The sequence below is a fragment of the Sus scrofa genome, chromosome 12, assembly GCF_000003025.6.
Source record: "Sus scrofa isolate TJ Tabasco breed Duroc chromosome 12, Sscrofa11.1, whole genome shotgun sequence".
Taxonomy (NCBI): Eukaryota; Metazoa; Chordata; class Mammalia; order Artiodactyla; family Suidae; genus Sus; species Sus scrofa.
This window is the reverse complement of record NC_010454.4, coordinates 8,520,092-8,540,761: the sequence shown is the minus strand read 5'-3', so window position 1 is coordinate 8,540,761 and position 20,670 is coordinate 8,520,092. Positions and strand designations below refer to the sequence as shown.

Here is a 20,670-nt window from a genome sequence, read left to right as displayed (position 1 = left end):
GCCACTGAAAAAAGATACTCAAAAATAATAAGCAAACAAATAAGTAAATAAAACAATCAAACCTGTCGGGGCAGAAATTAGGGTTGTCCTTGCTAGGTCTGCAGGGAGGGGGGAAGGAGAGGTGTTAGTCGAAGGGGGCAAGGTTTCAGTTCTATAACATGAGTGAATTCTAGCACTCTCCCACTGCCCGTCACAGTGCCTATAATTAACAAGGCTGTATAATATACTCACAATTTTGCACACAGTAGATCTTTTGTTTTTTGCTCTCATACAACGACAACAATAACAAAGAACAACAATAGTAATAAAATAAAGAGGGGGGAGTAAACTTTTGGAAAAAATGAATCTGACCATGGCATAAGCTATGGGGATGGTTTCGTGACAATATACTGATGTTCAAATTTATTAAGTGCTATACATTCAATGTGTACAGCTCTCTGTATGTCAATCATACCTCAATAAAGTGGGTTCTTTTTTTTTTAAATAAAAAGATGAGACATTCAGGAAAAATCTCTGAACCAACTTAAGCAGCACTGAAACTGTATCGGCTATCTACTGCTGTGTAACAAACACAGAGCTTTATTTATTCATTTCTTTATATATATATATATTTGGGGGGGGTTAGGTCCACACCCAAGGCATATGGAAGTTCCCAGGCTAGAGGTCCAATTGGACCTAGAGAGGCCGGCCTACGCCACAGCTCATGGCAATGCCGGATCCTTAACCCACTGAGTGAGGCCAGGGATTGAACCCGCATCCTCATGGATACTAGTCGGATTCGGATTGCACCACAGTGGGAACTCCCAAACACAGTGGTTTAAATTGTCTCATACTTTCTGTGGGTCAGGAATCAAGGCTCCCCTTAGCGTCTGCCTCTGCATCTCTCGGAGGCTGCGTTCATTCTCAAGGCTCCACTGGGGTGAGGGTGGCTACGGGAAGAACTTAAATGCTCTGATATTTTAAAGTTCTGAGCACGTGATGGGTGGGTAGTTCCTTATTCAGTGAATTTCTAAAGCAGTGGTTCCCAATTCTAGCCGCACACTGGAATCCAAAGGGAGTTCCGAAAAGAAAAGCTTACACTCTCCCTCAGATCAATTGAATCCAAGTTTCGGGGAGTGGGGTCCAGGCATCAGGTTTTTAAAAAATGTAACAAAACAAAACAAAAAAGTCTGGAAGAGATTTAACTGTGCATGCAGGGGTTGAGATCTACGTCTAAAGTTGGAAAACCATCCCAACACAGGCTTCTCTCCCCGAACTGAGGTGTCACAGAGCCATTTTGGTTCCTCGTGAAAGCGTGACATGACGCCTTCCCAAACAGGTCCCGGAGTCACAGCCTCTGCAGGTTCAGAGGCAGCGTCACCAGCTGCAGTTGGGACCTGGGGTAAAGTGGGGGCTACGTGCAGGAGCTGGTTGCGTTCTTGGGCCAGTTCTTCGAGGCCCACATCTTTGCTCCTACTGCTGCCTCCTCTGCGGCGTTCGGCTCCCGGGCACGGCTCCAGCACATGCCCGATGCAAGGAACGTCACGCTGGACCGGGGGCCCTTGGCCAGGACCGTGCATCCTTGGAACCCCCATGGGGCTGCAAAGAACTAAACGGGAACCTGATGCTGGGCCTCCACTCTAGGGGATTCTCATTTACTAGGTCCTGGGATGCTTGGCCGAATGTTGTAAACAGTCCCTCAAGCCTGGGAATCATCCTTTTAGACTCTTGAGTCTAGAGCAGTGATTTCCAAACAGGAACATATGCATTAGAATCCCCTAGAGGGCTTGTTAAAACACAGATTGCTGGGCCTCACCCTGGAGTGTCTGGGAGTTCTGGGCGGGGGGACCCCGCAAATTTGTGTTTCTAGCAGCCTCTTGGGTGATGCTGAGGCTGCCGGTCTGGGGACAAGACCATGCCAACCCTCAGGGGAATGGACTGTGAACCATGTCCATGAACCATGAATGGTACTTGGGGAGGCAGAGAAGCAGGGGCTGAATTCAGAGCCTTTGATCCTGTTGCTAAACCCTGGGCGAGACTGTTCCTCCAGATCTCCGCTGTGTTGTGTGTAGACGGGAAGTCCGTTGAGGGGCTCACCTAGGCAACATAGCATCAGCTGGCTTTTCCTGGAAGGCACCAGCTCGAGACCAAGGACGGAGAATAAAGAGTGAGGGAAACAAAGCCTAGGAAAACAAAGCCTTGATGAAATGAAATTACTCAAAGCGCCTTTCAAACCCACCACCGGTGGGAACCTGAAAGTGTAATTATATAACCTGTGAATGTAATTAGGTGCTTCCCTCTGGGTCCGCCCACTTCTCCCAGGCTTCGGCTTTGGGAGGGGAAGGACAGGGTCCTGGGAGTCTCCCCAGACTCATAACGTAAGGCCCCACATCCCCTGCCCTTATAAACGTCCTCCAAAAAAATAGGACTCGGATCTGTCTGGAGCCAAACCCCAGAGCTTCTTGTCCATCAATTAATATTTACGGGGCCTTCACAATGAGCTAAGCAGGCATATAAAAGACAACAGTTCCTGCAGACTGTTATTAAGCCAAAGGAGAACAAGCACCTCGCCTTCCTTTTCACAAGGTGTTGGCAGCTGGGTGGTTGTGTCTGGGTCCAAATGAGCCTTGAACCACTCATTCCACAAAAATGTACTGATCCCTCACGACGTCGCAGGCACCATGCTGGGCACTGGGGGTGTGGCAGGAGCGAAACAGACAGACACCCCTGCCCGAGTAGAGGGGCTTGTTCTGGGGCAGACACTGGAGGCAACAGCCACAGGCTCGGAGCCCCAGCCTGGACGGGGTCTGCCAGTCTGCTAGAGAGATGCTTGTTCACATCACGTGCTCCTTTCCAGAAAGGACGACCAGGGCTTAGACGTCTGCACTTTCAAAGCCAGTGGGTGAAGGAGACTGAGTTTAGACATGTGAAATGCTTTTTCTCCATGGAGGAACCAGATGCTTCTCAGATTTTCACATCTCTTGCATAAATGAAATACTCACTCTAAAGCTGAACGTCCAAAGCACCAGCCACCCCCGCTCTCACCCCAGAGCATCTTCTTCTCAACATCCGTGTGATGTTTCAGGGGCTACCTTGACCCTTGCTGGGAGCTGTGGCTGCTCCACGTTCATGGTGGTTTCTTGGTCCCATCTCAAAAGGGATAGGCCATTTTCCCATGGGCAGTGCCCTTCTTGGAAGGTGGCTGGGTACTAGGGCACCCAGATCCCCAGATCTGAGCTTCACTAGGCGTCACCACAGGAGCACTCTGAATCAGGATACTGTGAGTGTAAGGTTCACAGAGGCAGGTACCATTTGCTTGGTCCAGTGTGGCAACCCCAGCACCTGGCCCTTTGATTGGTTCCCAGTGGGTGAGTGAGAGAATGACTGTGGATGAATTCCACACTTCATGGAACTTCAGCAACCCAAAGGCTCGTCGTACCAGGAAATGTCCCCATCCTCCCTCATGCCTGTCATGTGGATCTCACTGAGGGTACCCACAGTGCCCACAGGACGTGGAGATGAGCCATAAGGCAATGGTTATCATTGGAGACCCACAAAATAGGAGACACATCCGCTGGGCCGCCTAGACAATTGTCCTGCAAAGCATGGATGGAGGGAAATGACTTGTGGGCTGGAGAAAAGGCAATGGCTCTCCTTTACTTCCCAGTTTCCAGGCCTCAGTTGACAAGGGGGAATCAGGGTAAATTATGAAAGGGAAGGATTTGAACCCTACCTTTAAAGGCTACATATCTGAAACGACTGGAGATTGAGCCCCATATTTGGAGGCGAGGAGAAGGAGGAAACAAAACATAAAAGAAGCTCAACCTTGTTGCGGTGTGATGTTTTAAGCAGGCCTAGCCTGCTAACACAAACACACCAGCATGTGCTGAAAATGTGCAGGGAAGCAAGAATCAGAACATCAGAGATGTTCACGAGATGCGACCCCTCTGAGATAAGCAATGACCATGAACTTGGGCTCCCTCCAGGGAACATGCGTGGCTCTCCTATACCTTGAGATCTTTGTACTTGGCGGTGCACTTGGCACTCTTCCCCGTAAAACTCCTCTTCAGCCTTCAACACTTAAATTTCATTTCATCTCTCACCCCCTAAAAGGGTGCTTTCCCCATGGATGACTGTAGCACCCCGAACCTCGGCCGTCACGGCATGTATGTTGGAACACTGCGGTTGAACTTGTTACTCATCCATCTACTTTGCTCGACCATGAGTTCCTCAAGGCCAGGATCCCTTCCCGTCTATCTTTCTCTCTCCAGTGTCTGGCATGAAGAAGTCCTCGATACAGGGTTTTGGGGAATTTAAAAAAAAATGCAAAAAGACTGCTACGGGCTACGTCCGGTTTGAACATCCCAGGAGGACACATCTCCATGGGGAAGATAAAGTTTTGGTGGAAAGGTGGGGACTGCTCCCTGAGTGAGACCTTCCAAGCTGTGGGCCCTGGGAAAGACCACATGTCAACCGCGGGTGAGAGCCACCCATCATTCGGGAGGCCTCTCAGGAAGCAGAGAGGCCTGCAGACGATTGGAGACTTGTTTATATCAAATAAGCACTTGCTGGAGTGTTCAAGAACACCCAGCAGGTTCCAACTTGAACTTTCCAGAGACGTCATGGCCACATACCCTGCGTGTGGCGCTAGAGTGTGGGCAGCAAAAAGGGGACTCCTTTTGCCCCCGGATGAGCGAGCCATCCGAACGGCTGGAGCCCCCACTTGGCAAGCCCTGCAGAACGCTGTCAAGATAATACACGAGACCCTGTGCTTCGCGGCTGGGTGTCCCCACGTTGCTACCCGAGAGAGTGGTAGGCAAAATGAAATAACCGTGGTATTTACTGCTGTTAATTAACAGCAAGGTGCTCACGAGTCATGCGGTGGTATTAAGGGCGTGGTGGAGCTTTCCCTACCGGCTGCCTCTTGTGCAGGGTTATAAACTCCAGCGATGTTCCCTCCTGGCTGAAACTTGGCAGCTGGCCTGAGGTTCTTCCCTGTGGCTGGTGCCCGGCCTGCCTGCTCATCGGCCTGTTGAGATCTGTCTCCACGTCCACAGCAGGCACTGTTGGGGCTGCAAGCTTCTGGAAGACTTGCCTGTTGGAAGCCAATTATGCTGGGACCCTGGCCCTTGAAGCCCCTAAAGCCAAGAAAGAACGAGATTGCATGGAGTTCCCATTGTGGTTCAGTGCGTTAAGAACCCAGTACAGTGCCCCTGAGGATGCGGGTTCGATCCCTGGCCTTGCTCAGTGGGTTAAGGATCCAGCATTGCCACAAGCTGTGGCACAGGTCACAGATGCAGCTCGGATCTGGTGTGGCCATGGTTGTGGTACAGGCCTCAGTGGCAGCTCCCATTTGACCCCTAGCTCGGTAACTTCCATTTGCCACAGGTGCAGCCATGAAAATAAAAAATGAACAAAAAACAAGAAAGAGGAAAAAAAAAAAGAATGAGATGGCAGGAGTTCTCTAGTGGCTCAGAGGTTAAGGACCCAGCATTGTCACTGCAGCAGCTCAGGTCACTGCTAGAAGGGGGTTCGATTCCTGGCCTGGGGAACTTCCACTTGTCATGGGCGTGGCCAAAAATAGAAAAAAAATATGAGATTGCATGCTCTAGAAATGTCCGAGTCCTTATGAAGTCGCCCTAAAAGTCCCCATGAGATTGCCCATAAGGTGGATAAGACTGTATTTGTAGGGCAGGTGGGGGCTGAAGTGTTCAATCAAGAACAAATCTGTTATGCTTGTGACTCAAAATTCAACATGTCTAGTGAAAGCCCTCAAAGGGTTGCTTCAGAGGAATTCAGGGAATAAGGAGTGGGTGGTGCATCTTTTATTCATATAGGGTGTCTAAGTTATAATGTTTCTTGTTCCTTGGGCGATTTTCACAGCCCACTAGGTTTTGCGCTTTGCCCATTCTCTTGCCCTTTCGCAGACAAGATTTTGTTCGAACTTTCCTTTCCCCAACAACCCTAGGAAGCAAGTAATGGGAGGTTTGAGGATTCTGATTTTACAGATAAAGAAGGTGAGTTTTGGATAAGTCAAACGCCTTTCCCAGATTCATCCAGTGGTTCGTGCCCAGATTCAATCCCAAATCTTTTGATGCCAAGCCCTGTGCTCAGACTTTCCACCCTAGCATGTTGTAAAAAAAAAAAAAAAAAAAAAAAAAAGTCAGCATTTTTCCCCCACCTGGTCCTGCTACTGGCAAAGCCAACAGGCAAGAGGGTCGATGGGACCAATTATGAATTTCCTTCTGGGGAAGGAAGCATTGCTCAGTGAGCCACGGCTCTCTTCTGCTTAAATGTAAGAGCAGCACGGTTCAGCTTGGCTTGGTTTTCCACCAGTTAGGGACCCAGCGTGAAACGTCCTTCTGAACCCTGTCCTCCAGGATACTGGCTCAGAGAAAGAGAACCAAGCAGGTGGGTCTGCAGGTCATTGCCAAGCATCTAACACCCCCAACAGCCAAGAGCTATATCATAACATGACCTTATCCCCCAAGTCCTCAAAAGGCAATAACATGATAAAAGGAACCAACAAATTAGGAACCCATTACCTGCAGATTTTAATTAGTGATGGGAACTAGACCCAACATGAACTCCTCCCTAGAAATTCTTCCTCTTCCAACCACCGGGCAGAAACATTCATTCCCATCTGGGAATGCTTTCAAGAAGCTGGCAGCAACCAGCTCAACCTGCCCCATCCTCCAAGATGAAGAAGAAAACCCTGGGAGAAGCCAGCAAGCCCAGCTAACGACTCCAGCAGAGCTCAGAAGACGCATGGAAAAGGCAAAAGGCATCTGTCACCGTCGCCTCTGATTTCTTAGCAAATGTTGCCTGAACCGTGTAGAAACCAACGACCAAGACAGACACCTCGCTTTCATACTTGGAGAATTCAAGCCTACTCCTGATTATCCACCTGACGAGAATTCACTATCACAGTGTGTCCGCAGAGGTCCTTGTATTTCATTTGGAGATGAGCTAAATAGGCTCCCTTTTGCCAGGGCAACTAACTGCTTAGAGCTGCTTTGGCTCACATTTATGCCATTGGGAAGGGGGGGAAAAAACGAGGCGATGAGAGAGGACCATGAACTGAATGTGAAGGATTCGGTATGGAACCGCATACACGAATGGCGTATGGCACTTGGTTCTTTCTCAACAGGTGTTTTCCTTGCTGACCAGTGAGGTGAGGAAGTGATCCTGGAATTTGTTTTAACGTGTCTCCTATGTCCAGGCAATTGTCTCAGCCCCTGCTGTCCGCAGGCCCCTCCACAGCTGCTGCTTCACTGAGGAGACTTGGCCTCTGATCCACAGGTGTGCCCGTGGGTGCCCGTGGGTGCTTTCCCAGCCCCATGTCTGTTGGAGCAATCCCCGGGGTGATGGGAAGCAAACATCCCTTCTTGTCCAGGGCCCTGGTTGAGGGTGAGTCCAGGATTGTAATCCATGTGGCCAAAACTCAACATCTTCCTTCGGCCTCTCTGGTCTTCCCCCAAACCACCTAAACCACCATCCCCTTCGGTTCACAGAGGGTCAGGAAGAGCCCAAAAGGCAACACAGGGGAACTTCACCTTCCTTGTTTCCTTGTACCGCACCAAGAGGAAGAGGTATTCCAGAACTCAGGGAAGCAGAGGTCCCACGCGGATGCTCCTCCTTGCTAACCTGTCCGTTTTCCCATTTTTTCTCAAGAAACCCACCCTTTCCCTCACTCCCTCCTTAGGTCTTGCAAATTTAGCATTGGACTAGATGCACCTGGAGGAACTAGCTTGTCTGCATGGTTGGAAACGGAAGGAAATGAGTCCCAAGTGTTGAGAAGAAGGAGGGAGTTCAAGTTCACATTACACCGCGAAGAGGCCGAAGCTGATGTGCTTACAAGCTAGCTAAGAAGCAAGCCCTTCTCATCACGCCCGGCACTGCTATTATTGTCTTAGAGGCGTCCCATCTGGTCTTGGAGGAGGAAAACACACCCCTCCTAATCACACAGCTTAGATCTTGTTTCTTTTGAAAACAATAATTCGGGAATTATTGTACTAAAATGTATTTGATTCCAGAGATTTACTTATATAACGAGAGTATATTAGGACTGGATGAAATGTGCTCCTTGGGGTGGATAATAACAGTTACAATTAGACAGTGTTGGTGACCTAATCTTCGCTCGGTTTGCCTTACTGCGAACCGATCATGGAGAGGTGGTTTCCGGGATCTTCTTTCCACAAACACAGCTTACCTTGAGCTCCTCCTCATGATGAGATGAAACATAAGTAAAGCTAATAACTGAAAGAGCCCCGGAAGCTTCCCGTATTGTGTGATATGTGTTATCTGCTACAAAATGACAGCAAGCCAGAGATGAGGGTTTTAACCGGGGAGGTCAGCTACTCACATAACGTGATGGGGAAATTGGCTCAGCTGAGCTCACAGGTGTGGGAGGGGTGTGTGTTCTTTAAAAAATGGGGGGAGCTTCCTGGTGGCTCAAGGGCTTAAGGACCTAGCATTGCCACGGCTGTGGCTTGGGTCACTGCTGTGGTGTGTGTTCCATCCCTGGCCCAGGAACGTCCACATGCTGAGAGCACAGCCAAAAACAAAGAAAAAGAAAGTTAAAATAAATAAATGAAATTTAAACATTAAAATTCAAAGTAAATGGATGCTCACTTAGCTGACCAAATCATTCAAATAGTCCCTGTGGCCAGTGAGTGACGGACCATTCCCACGCCTGGAAACAGATATGAATAGGTTACACACAGTGGGCAAAATAAATCCAAAGTGGTTGGATATTTTCAACCAATCATAAAAGAATATGGGGAAAGTCCATGGGAACCAGATACTCACCCTGGAAAAACTCCACCGACAAAAAAGTGACGCGTGCAAGGCAAGGCACTACCCCACACCTTCATATGATGTGTGTCTTAGTTCAAAGCCCATTCCCATCCCTAACTTGTTCACTGCAGAGCCTCTGAGATGCATCGTGAGGACGTTCTGACCTGTAGGTTTCCAGTGACTTAGCAGACGGCAAAGGTTAAGTGACATTTTCACAGTCATGTCAACTCACTGAAGCTTCGTCCAGGATTGAGATCTATGTCATTGAAATGACTTCTTCCTCTCCCCCTCAAATATAAGGTTCTGGTTAGCTCATGCCACCTTGGCCATGCCATTTCCAAAGAGGAGAAGGCCTTTTCTTAAGCTAGACTGGCAGAAGTCTCCATCTAGAACTGCTTTGGCCTCTCGACCCTAAGGCAGCCTTGTCAGTGTTGACAGGCGTTTGTCAGAACGAATGAGGGAGCGAGGGTGCCCGTCTCCCCCTCTTCCCCTTTCCCCTCCCGTGGTTATTGCTCAGCGGCGCAGCTGAACCCGGGAACAGGATTAGACAGGTTAGCGGGGCATCGGATTTCAGACTCTTTCCCTTTTTCACGTTTCTTCTCAGCACGCAGGCTTGAGAAGTGACACCAAGACAGGAAGAGGGAAAGTTAAAGAGGCGAAATGGGAGATGAAAAGCAGGCCAACTCAGAGAGGTTGAGGGGAGAGTCAGAAAGTGGGGAAGAAGGGAACTCAAGCCATCGCATGCAGCCAAGCGAATACGACGGTGGGGTGGCCATGTCACAGTGTGACCTGGAGAGTTCAGCTGCCTTGCCGGTGGCGGGGAGGCGGGGATGTGGCATTCAGGTAGAAAGCATGTGTGAGGAAAGCAAGTCTTATCAAAGGCGGGAAAATCTGTTGAAGTCTCTGCATTCCAGCCCTTGATCAAAAATAGATGGCATTTACTGGGCTAATGATCTGTATAACTCAGCTCCAAAGGGTAAAAGGAAATAACAGTTTTTACATGAATGATTTTTTTATTCAAGTACAGTTGATTTACAATGTTGTGCCAATTTCTGCTGTACAGCAAAGTGACCCAGTCATCCATATATATATATACCTCTTCTTATATTATCTTCCATCATATTCTATCCTAAGAGACTGGATATAGTTCTCTGTGCTACACAGTATGACCCCATTGCTTATCCATCCTAAATGTAATAGTTTGCATCTTCTGACCCCCAAACACCCAGTCCATCCCAACCACCCCCCCTTTCGGCAACCACAAGTCTGTTCTCTATGGCTATGAGTCTGTTTCTGTTTTGTACATAGGTTCATTTGTGCCATGTTTTAGATTCCACATAGACGTGACATCATTTGGTATTTGCCTTTCTCTATCTGACTTATTTCACTTGGTGTGATGATCTCTAGTCATATCCATGTTGCTGTGAAGGGCACTATTTCATTCTTTTTTATGGCTGAGTAGTATTCCATTGTATATATGTACCACATCTTTATCGATTCATCTGTTGATGGACATTTAGGTTGTTTCCATGTCTTGGATATCGTGAATAGTGCTACACTGAACACAGGAGTGCATGTGTCTTTGTGAATTATAGTTTTGTCTTGAGCTGTAGCAGAAGAGAGTAGAGGAAAGTTGCCAGAAAAGATGTCTTATCAATAGCAAGACTGATGTAAAAAGAAGCTGAATGATCCAGGAACGCATTACAAGAGGGAACTGTGACTCCATTTCTTATCTGCATAAGAGGCTGCGATACCCTCCAAAGGCTCTCAATTCTAAATTCCACAATTGCCGTGTGTAGAAGACAGCCTCCAAGCAGGCATTGAATCCTACAGTCAGATGATGTTAAAAGCTGGTAGGACCTGCTGATTGCCAAGTGCAATTTCACTATGATGATCGAGAAGGGCACAAAATTTGGAGTCAGAGACTTGGGTTGAATTCCTGACTCTTTCACTCACTGTGCAATCCGGGGTGACTCACTGAAAGTCTCTCTGAACCCAGTGTTCCTGTTGTGTATACCATAAATGATCCTGATCATCACGCAGGATTATTGTCAGCATCACGCTTGCAGAATATGAATAAAAGTACTCAGTGCCTGAGGATACTTTGTAAGTGTTGATAGCATTCATCTCAGACCATTAAGACCCAAGAAGTAAAATAACTCCAAAAGCTAGTTCTTAAAAGAGCCAAGACCATAACTTAGCTAATGCGTCTTGGTAGTTAAGAACCAGTGACTCAAGGGTGTTGATAAATGTTATAATATGACCATTTATTGAGATGCTCCCTTTTGCCATCTGGATCGAGCCAACCCCAATGCATTTGCCAAGGCATTTGTTTTCTTCCCATTCATCCTGAGAGCGCGGAAAAGGCGTGCTTCCCCCCGGAGATCAATATGGCAGCCTCCCAGGGGCTGTGGGAGCTTTCCATTCATCTGGGCGGTGAAGAAGCAGCCATGGGCAGCCAGCATGGGGAAGGCATGCCAGGAGGCTCACAGAAAGCCTGTCAAGGACATAACAGAAATCTTCTGGGGTGCGGACAACCTCCATGGGGCCGAGCAGTTGGTACCTCCTCGGGAAGGGAATGGGGCCAGTCACAAGCACAGGCACTGTCCTCCTGCAGCAGCTCACGAGACGGCCTTGTGTCACCCAGAATGCCAGCTAAGCCATAAATCCACCCACTGGGTGAGCCCCAGCAACCTGTCCAACCCTGCTGGGAAGCAGTACATCCGGCCCTTGACGGCACTCCTGACTGCTTGGCTGTGAAGTGGTATTTTAAATAAAGAGAGAAAAAACGCCCTATTATTTTACTCTGGTAATTGACAACAAGTTTCTCATGAGTAATTTTATAGCACTCAGGGTGTGCCGGGGTTTGATTTAACTTCTCTTTACTGGAGCCTCAGACTTGCAGGACAAACACTGTTTTGAATGGAATGAAACACGCTTCAAACATCCATGTGGATACTCTCAAGGCTTTAGTTGAAATCTCCTGATGCCCTGGCCCATCAAAGGCCTGTTTCTTAGTTTCTTCTCTCCAGTGTTACTTTGGGGAAGAGAAAACATCCGTGATTGGGGATCCTGAAAGATTTTAACAATTATGACAACTCAAGTTGTTATATCTCAAATCTAGTATGTATTTTTTTCTTATGATTCTATATCATAGCAACCGGTGAGTGCTTCCCAAAGTGGAATATGCATGAAATCAGTGCCTCAAAATATTCTTTTTAAAATGATAGGGAGTGGCTTCTGCTGTCAAATATACTCTCCTACATAAATGCCGCCTATTCCAACGGTGCAATCCATTATACACCTTAGTGTCATAAAGGCTCTGAGAAGTCCTGCAGGAAGGGAGCCTTGCCCATCACTGTTTTGAACACAGGATTTCCCTATGTAAGTATAACACGTGGTTTCTCTATGGGAGATTGGATACACACACAAACGCATTCTACCTCTTTTTAATTCGACCATTAGAAGTGATTTCACCGAATAAGAATTTTGAGGAACAGATTTTTGAGAACCCATGAGCTCAAAGAGAAGAAAAGAGCCACACTCAGGGTTCGGGAGTAAACCAAGTTTGACTTTACTCTGGCCTCTGTAACCCGGTACCCCAATAATTTATTAAACAAACATTTGTTGGGTAATGAATATGGATGATGGATAAATTGGATATGAAGAAACATGTAATACAGCACTGTCAAAAGAGAATATGATAGATAGACTAAAAAAAAAATCTAACAAACTAATCTGATGTCCTTCATCATCTAGATTTGGAAACTGGAATTGAGAGAAATTAAATGATTAGTCTCTGGATACAGAACACGCATGCACCCCTTCTACTCTGAAATCCCTTCTCTTAGAACATAGCACGGACTGGAATAAACATTCTCCTGCAGGAGGAAAATGGTTCTATGGACAACGCCAGGAGTTCCACGCATCTGCAAATACATTCAAAGTGTATTTGAGTGGAGCTCAACCCCCGTGACGATGAGAGAAGACGCAGAAATTAGAATTGCCCATCTCCAGGAAACACATCCACAAGGACATCCGGTGAGCCAGATGCCCTGTGCTGAGGAGGGCGTTGGACACTCACACCTGGCCTCTGCTTCAAGGGGAAACCGCCTGCGGGAGCCAGAGTCAAGGCCCCTCGGGTCTTTGTGGGACTCTTGTGGCCTTGGGAATGCCCTAGAGTTCACGGGAGACACCGCCTTTGCTCTCTCACAGTTCACGCGGTGGATGAACCGTGTGAATTCGCAATAAGAGCTCTTCATGTTTTGGTTTTGGTTTTGGTTTTGGTTTCTCTCCATTGCTTTTTAAATGACAAACTACTTCTGACTTAAGTATAGAGCATGAGTTCAGTCCCCTGAGTTTTCTTCTCTCCAGCCTTAGGAGAGCTCATTCATTCTTAGAACATTAATTGCGACCCACTGTCAGAGGGTCCCCATGTTTGTAAGTCAAGTTCCAAACTTCTCTCCAAGCTTCACGCCTCATTCCCCAGACTCCTGTTGGGCATTTGCACTTTCCCCTGCATCTGAATAGATGCTGATTGTCTTCTTTTGAACCCTCTTCTCCTCCCAGTATCCCTCTAGCATCAATAAGACCATTTTCTATGACTCCCTACCTCCTCACTTCCTTTCTCTCCGGTACCCAGTTTTGAAAACACAGAATTGCATCCCTCTTTTCCACTTCCGGTAAGGAGTTAGTAACTAAGATGTGTCCTTTCTTCTTTGAAACGTCTCTTTTACCTACTCGTTCCTTTTACAGGAGAGACCTTACCTCCTGTGGTTGGATCGCCAGACTTCTACTCCTCCTCCACTAATCTACCTGTGTGTTTCTCACGCCAGGCAGAACCACTGGAGTTTGTTGAAGACAAGATGAAACGAGACGAACACAAACAGATGCTCAGGACACTGTGTACAGACGAAGTCCCCCAGGTAATCCAGATGTTCTGCCACCGCTAGAAACCGTGGCTTCATGGGCCCTTGGTGGCCATTCAAAGCCAGGTGGTCTCTGCCGTCATCGTATCTCCTGGGACACACTCCCCATCAGCCACAAGCAGCCCCACCAGTGGCCTGCTTACCACGTACCAGATATTTCCCCAGGGTCTTTTGCCAGTGCTACTAAGTAGCTACCACTGCACACTTTTCATGGGAGAGAAATCTGCCATCTGCATCTAAAACCTCCACCCAAAGTGACTTTCCATCTTCCCCGTATCGGCACAGACATTAGGAAGGACAACTAACACGTGAGTGCACTGCAGGCTAAATTTGCACAGATGTTGTGTCTTATTTGGACGTCAACAGAAATAATCAAATCACTGGGAACAGCAAGTGAGAAAGTGAAGGAAACACATTTCCTTTTTATACAGAATTGGAGACAGCAAGCGGAGGAAAAAAAAAAAAAAGGAAGGGCTTGAAGAAACAGGTTAACTGCCCATTTAGACATGGGTACTGCCCCCTTGTGCCCTGGGACGTGTTGTCAATGTCAACGTCAAGGTCAGCTGAGTAGCCTGGTGGCATTCACACTGTAAAGAGAAGCCTTAGAGACCATCCCATGGCCCAGGCTGTTTCAACAGGGATTCGCACTCCGTCCTCCACCGAGTCAAGTTTTGGGACCTTTCCCCAATTCCCTCCACTCCCAGTCATCCACCTTCACATAAGCCTCTTGCTTATCGCAGCCGAGCTCTCCCTGCACCTGCCTGCCCCTGATCCCGGCCCCCAGAAAAGCAACACCAGGCAAGGGGGCGGTGGGATTACCGCAAATGAAGTAAAGATAATCCCAAGCAAGGACCTTTTATCCAGGAAAAGTCTCCATCGAGTCGTCATCACAACCCTTCACAATCTCCTCTTAATAACTCGCACGCCGGAATGTTGCAAAGATTAAACCTTTTGAGGAATGTGGTGCTTTGTAGCCCCGACACGGAGGGCGAGGAGCCAGGGGAAGGAGGGGCAGGGGGAGGGCGAGGAGGAAGAGAGGAGAGGAAAGCGAGACAAAAGCAAACACACTCTGCAATCTTTCTGCTAAGAGCCTTTGTTCAGCCGGTGCGTTATTTGGTGATCTAGACAAGGCATAATAATGCATTTTATCTGTTCAGTTTATTACGTGTGTGTGTCATAGGTGTACATGCACATTACTGGCTGTAAAATATATATGAGATGTGCCAGAAAGGGAGAGAAGAGAGAAGGCAACTAACTGCCTGTGACTCAGTGAGAGTTTGCTTTCTCTGAGGCAAGCGGGCCTCTGGCACCCTAATTGCGATTAGCATCTCAAGGCAGGCAGTGATTTTTGAGATGAAGCCATTTCATCAAGTAGAACTAACTTTTCAAAAAAAAAAAAAAAAAATGATGTGAATTCTTGCTTCCAAGAGCCTGGACACAGAACGAGCAAAAAAGACATTCCTTGACATCCAGTTCATTTTCTGGAAGTTGCGGTGGGGGAGAGAAAAATGGGATGAGAAAAAGGCCAGGATATTACTGAAGAAATTACATTACTGCGTGTTCACGTCCTGCTTGCAGACCAACTACAGCAAATTTGCTGATGTGTATGTTTTCTGAAACATGGTCTTTACTAATGACATTTTCATGGAGCGTCTTCCATAGTGAAATTAAAAAAAAAAAAAAAAGAAAACACTTTAGGGTTAAAGAAAGCTGGATTCAGATCTTGCCTCTGCCCTTTGGGAGCTGTGTGGTCTTGTACAACCCTCTTTGGTTCTCAGTTAGCTCATTTTTAAAAAGGACTAGCACTACCCATCTTGGAAGGTTTGTGTCTGGCGAAAATTATTTATGCAGCTAACACGTAGCACACAGCTTTTTCCTATCCTACTTACAGGTACGCAACCGGGGGGCTGTTTTGCTCCAGCCTCTAAGCTGACCCTTCCTAACTTACTGCAAAATCGATGGGACCCCAGCCATGCCCAGAGGAATAAGTTGCTGGAAGAGACTGGCTCTCCCTGAATGCATTTTTTTTTTTTTTTTTGCTTTTCAGGGTTGCACCTCAAGCACATGGAAGTTCCCAGGCTGGGATAGAGTCAGCGCTGCAGCTGCCGGCTACGCACGGCAAGGCCGGATCCTTAACCCACTGAGTGAAGCCTGGGATGGAACCCGCATCTTCATGGATACGAGTCGGGTTTGTAACCTGCTGAGCCGCAAGGGGAACTCCCCTGACTGCCTTTGAGAGGCCATTCTAACCCCCTGCAGTGTCCACGAAAGAAAGTCGATGAATTCTAATCCATCAAGCTTCCCCAGAGCCTCAGATCTATGTTATATCTCAGTAAGAGAATTCTTTTAAGAGAGAAGATTGACACCAAATTGGTTAATTTAGACTTTGCTAAGAAACGAGGGGAGAGATTTGCAAAGCATCTTCAGATCCCTTGTTGCTCTTGGTGAGCTTGCTATTTACAGGATCTGGTTTAGAGTCCCTGATTCATGTAGAGCCCAGGCTGTCTCCATCACTGGTCACCGACCATACGAGTGACCTCCCTGTCATCCTAAACTGGATCTCTATAGCCACGCCTTCGTTCATTCATTCACTCACTTAGCAAACTGTTTGTTTTAAGAATCCTCCGGAGAGCTGTGATACGTGCAAAGGAGACGTGACGGAAGGGCACCTCTACCTGGAGACCACATCTTAAACTAACAGACAAATTTGACATGACTTAAAAATCTCATCCTGCACCTTCCTTGCTGCCTTCAGCTGTTTTGACATCCCAGGAAATCATCAAAGACAGGAGAAGACAGGAAGAAGTGAAATGCACATTTTTATGAAGCAGCATGGGAGGTACTTAAGAGGGTTTTAGAAAAGCAAGGATCAAAAGCAAAGGAGCCGGTCTGTTTGATACACGGTCATTGCCTTCAAGAGATATTTCATCTGGTTGAGAAAAACCTGGGTATGTGCACATGAAGAGATCATCACTTAAGGAAAAGTCAAAGCACGCTTCTTTCAACTCTTTTGAGCATTCGAAATAAAAAAATAAATAAAGACGTTACATTCCCTTTCACATCAGTGTCTCAAACAGTATTTGTATTAGTGGAGGAATTTAAAGCAGGAAACAGCTGTCCTAACCTGAAATGCATGCAAAATTATCTGTGACAGGAAAAGGGGCTTAGGCTGACGCTTTTGCAATAAATCGTAAATCTCATGATTATTGATGAGATAAGCAACTTTTACGTCCCAAGTACATAGGCTGTGCCAGGCACTGGGCTACGTGCGGTATCCAACCTGCCCTGTGTGATCCTCAGAATGATAATCAACATGAGTTTTGCAATCCCATTTGACAGAGGAGAAAACTGAGGCTCAGAGACATCAAGTTCAAGGTCTCATGGCAAATGAGGGTGGGAAAGCTGGAGTTTGAACTGGGCAACTCTGGGCAGGGCTCATTTCCTTCATTTCTCTGAGAAGCAGGATTTAGATAAATCAGAGAGTATGTCCGCCAAGGACACCATTATACATCCAGCATGGTGACAAAATTACACATGGCTCATGAGGAAAAGACAGGGCAAGAATCACTGGTTGGTCCCAATAGCCTTTCTCACGGTCTTGCCTTATCCTGTAGAATAAAATCCTGCATCTCAGCCAGGCATGAACCCCAATGGTCAACACACGTCTCCCAGCCTCCTTTGCACCTGCAGAGGGTCCTGCAACTCAATGGTGACCAATGAGATGTAAGTGGAAGCCTTCCAAATAATTCCAGAAAAAGTCTTTAAAGGGAAAAACTGTAGGCTTCACTCCTTCCTCTTTCTGGCTGGACCGTGGATTGGATAGTCGGATCTGAAACGGCTGATCCGTATCATGGGTGGCCTTGGGACTGCAGGTCACAGAAGGAAGAGCCACAAGATAGACGAAGCCTGGGTCTCCGGCACTGGTGGAGCAGAACCATCAGTCTTGTCCCAGGCTGCCTAACCTTGGTCTTTGAAAGAAGAGACAAACAAGCCTCTGAGTCGTTTAAGTCTCTGTTATTTTGGGCTGTACTGTTACTGGCAATTGAACTTAATCCTAATTAGAACACAGTCTAATTTGACTTGAGCCAAGTATTTCTGTAGGTGATCAGTGGGAGAGCAGTTTGGAAAGAAATCGAGATCACGGAGAACTTGTCTCAAGTCAAGTCAAGGCATGTGTCCCTTGTCCTGTAGGCGCTCCAGGCAGACAAATATAGTCAAAGTGGCATGTCCAGAAGAATAAATACTTCAGCTGGGTTGGGTCGAGGGTCCTGGTCTGGAGAACTAATGAAAGAATTTAAAGCTTTTGGGAAATCACTCCAATAAGCCAGATGTGAGGTGCTCCGGCGGGGGGGACGGTCAGGATCTGAGGCTGTAGGATTTGGATACAAAGTTGACAATGAGGGTCAGGTGACAGAGGAGGCAAAGGTTACTGAGGTTTCTCCTCGGAAGGCCATGGTACTTTGGCAAAAACAGAGCAATCAGAACATGAAAGAGAAATCAAAGAGGGACAGAGACCTCTTTTTTTTTTTTAATTTTTTTTAGGGCTGCACTTGCAGCAATTGAAAGTTCCCAGCCAGGGGTCAATTGAGAACTGCAACTGCCCACCTACGCCACAGCCACAGGAACTCGGGATCTGAGCTGCATCTGTGACCTGCACCACAGCTCATGGCAACACCAGATCCCTAACCCACTGAGCGAGGCCTGGGATCAAACCTGCATCCTCATGGATGCTAGTTGGGTTCGTTACCACTGAGTCACCCTGAGAACTCCAGAGACTTCTGTTTTCGGCTTGGGGAAATCACAGTCAGACATCTAGAGAGATACAGTTGGGGTACCTGTGCCTGTAGCTTGTTAGAGGCAATGTCAGAAAATATGAGTTTAGACAAGGGTCAGGAAAAAAGATGGAGCTGAAATTATGACATTGGGAGGTTTTCGAGAAATCCGATATGTCAATTGGACCAAAATGCAATGGAGAAAGGGGCGGCAGAGAGAGCAGTGATGCACAAGGAGGCAGGAGGTGAACTGGTAATGATGTAGTGTCTTCGAGCCCAAGGAAAAAGCTCCCATCAACAATGGAATGTGCCAGAAAAGAAAGAGAAGACCCACTGAGAAAAGATCCTTGCCTAGGACAACACAATGAGAGGCAGGTTATTGTTGACCTTTGAGTGGCTGTGTCAATAGATGCCTGAGTGGAAGCCTGGTGTTCCACTAGGAATTGAAATGAATGTCTTCTAGGGGAAGGCAGGCACATTTAGGAAACTTGGGAGTGAGTGGAAGGAAGATAAAAGGAGCCAGAAAGTCAGGCTCAAAAGACAGTAGTGCCAAAGCCTTCACTGGGAGAGGGGAGCCCAGCAGGGATTAGTTAGCAGTGATATAAACTAGGAGGAGCCCCTCTAAGCCTTGGTATCTTCACGTGTCCCAGGAAAGTAGAAATATCTACCACATGAGATTGTGGCAAAGATAAATTAACGTCTGTGAAAAGTACACAGCACAGATCATGGCAGGTAGTAGTTATCCATCAAGGGTCTACTTAACTCCTGAATGCCTTCAGATGATTTCTTTCATTGTCTCATGTATGTTTAGACCCAGCTAATTGCCCCTCACAGGAGCCCCGTGCTTGCGGAGATCAGGCGAGAACTCATTGCAAACCCATACCAACCACTTAAAGAAACAGCCCATTGCACCTGTCCCTTGGGATCCCACTGAGGTGCAAGAGTATTTGAGGATGTTTTAAGGAGGAAGAGAACCCTCCGAGGTGGTGACTCAAACAATTCCTATTGGTCTATGGTACCCAAGGAGCACACACGGGTATAGGGATCCGGAAAGCAATAGCCAGCCCGTGTGCTAAGCCAAAGCATACTTCATTTCTATGAGTCCATCCTGTGATGTTGATACCATCATCTTCTCCATCTCACACTTGAGAGTCAGAAGAGTTTAGCAAATTGTCCTCGGTGGCCGAGCTCGCGTGAGGGAGAGGGGCGTGCGGGTTCATTTGGTGGCTAGAATCCATGGTCTGCCATCACTCTATGGGCATCCTTTGACTCAGGTGTTTGAAGATCTGGACATTTACCCACCACTCGCCTCGCTCCCCTGGGCGTCTTCCCAGGAGGAGAGCAGTCGAGTCAGCCCTGACCCAGGGGTGGGACGCCCACAGGAGGACAGTGATACTGGCATAGCTACGGTCAAGGGCAGCCAGAATGAAGAATGAGCCTGTTCTCAAACAGGGAGGGTCAAGGGGAGGTCAATGCCCCAGGTACCAGAGACAGGCAAGCCCCGTCTCCCCTTTCGTCCAGAGGCAGAATTGGACCAGACCCATGGGCCAGAGCTTGCACCTCCAGCCTGGCAAATCCCAACAAATTTTATGCCTTCCCCAAGGCCCCTTCAGCCACCCAAAGCCACTATTTCACGGAGACAGAGACAGCTCTGGCCTTCACACACCACAGGATGTGTGGGGGTGCCGGGTCCCCCAGAGGACGCCACCCAACCCAGACACCTCCAAATAGCTATTCTCTAAAGCACGCCCGAGACTGTTACCTCTCCAAATGAAGTAAAAGCTAAAAGATGAAAAACCAAGGTGATCATTTTAGTCCGGCTTAGGCGTAATTATGCATTCATCAGTCAGAGCTTTAATTACCCCGAGATAAAGGTACCATTAGTGTTCGAGGGAAAAACTGGCTCCAGCAAAATGCATTTCTTTTGTCTCCCAGCCAGGGACAGCTAACAGTTATCCTGGGAAGGGCTTAGCAGGGAGACTCCAACCTAAACCAGAGAGGCCCACAGCCATAAAAGGCGATGGCCCTGAGCTGGGCACAGCATCCGAGGGAGATGTGGCATGGCCAGGGAGCCCACGGGAGCTTCCGAGGCCAGGGCATTCCTGGAATGATGGAAAGACATCAGGGACGGAAACGGAGGCGTGGAAGAAAGAGGGCGGGGAAACTCTGGGGCCTGATGTCAAGTATCACCT

The 20,670-nt window shown here is 47.7% G+C and overlaps 1 protein-coding gene across 13 annotated transcripts in view; it reads right to left on the bottom strand.

Moving 5' to 3' along the window:
- Nucleotides 1–20,670, bottom strand: part of LOC102165318 — a 381,153-nt gene that overhangs the window by 45,231 nt on the left and 315,252 nt on the right. For 6 of the 13 annotated variants that reach the window (XR_002337040.1, XR_002337038.1, XR_002337030.1 and 3 more), the window contains one exon: nucleotides 472–5,117. The exons of 3 other annotated variants lie outside the window; for them this stretch is intronic. The gene's annotated coding sequence lies outside the window, so the exon portion shown is untranslated. Of the gene's footprint in view, nucleotides 1–471; nucleotides 5,118–6,147; nucleotides 11,816–20,670 lie in introns of those variants that run through there. 4 more of the 13 variants (XR_002337031.1, XR_002337036.1, XR_002337042.1 and 1 more) reach the window with 2 other exon arrangements.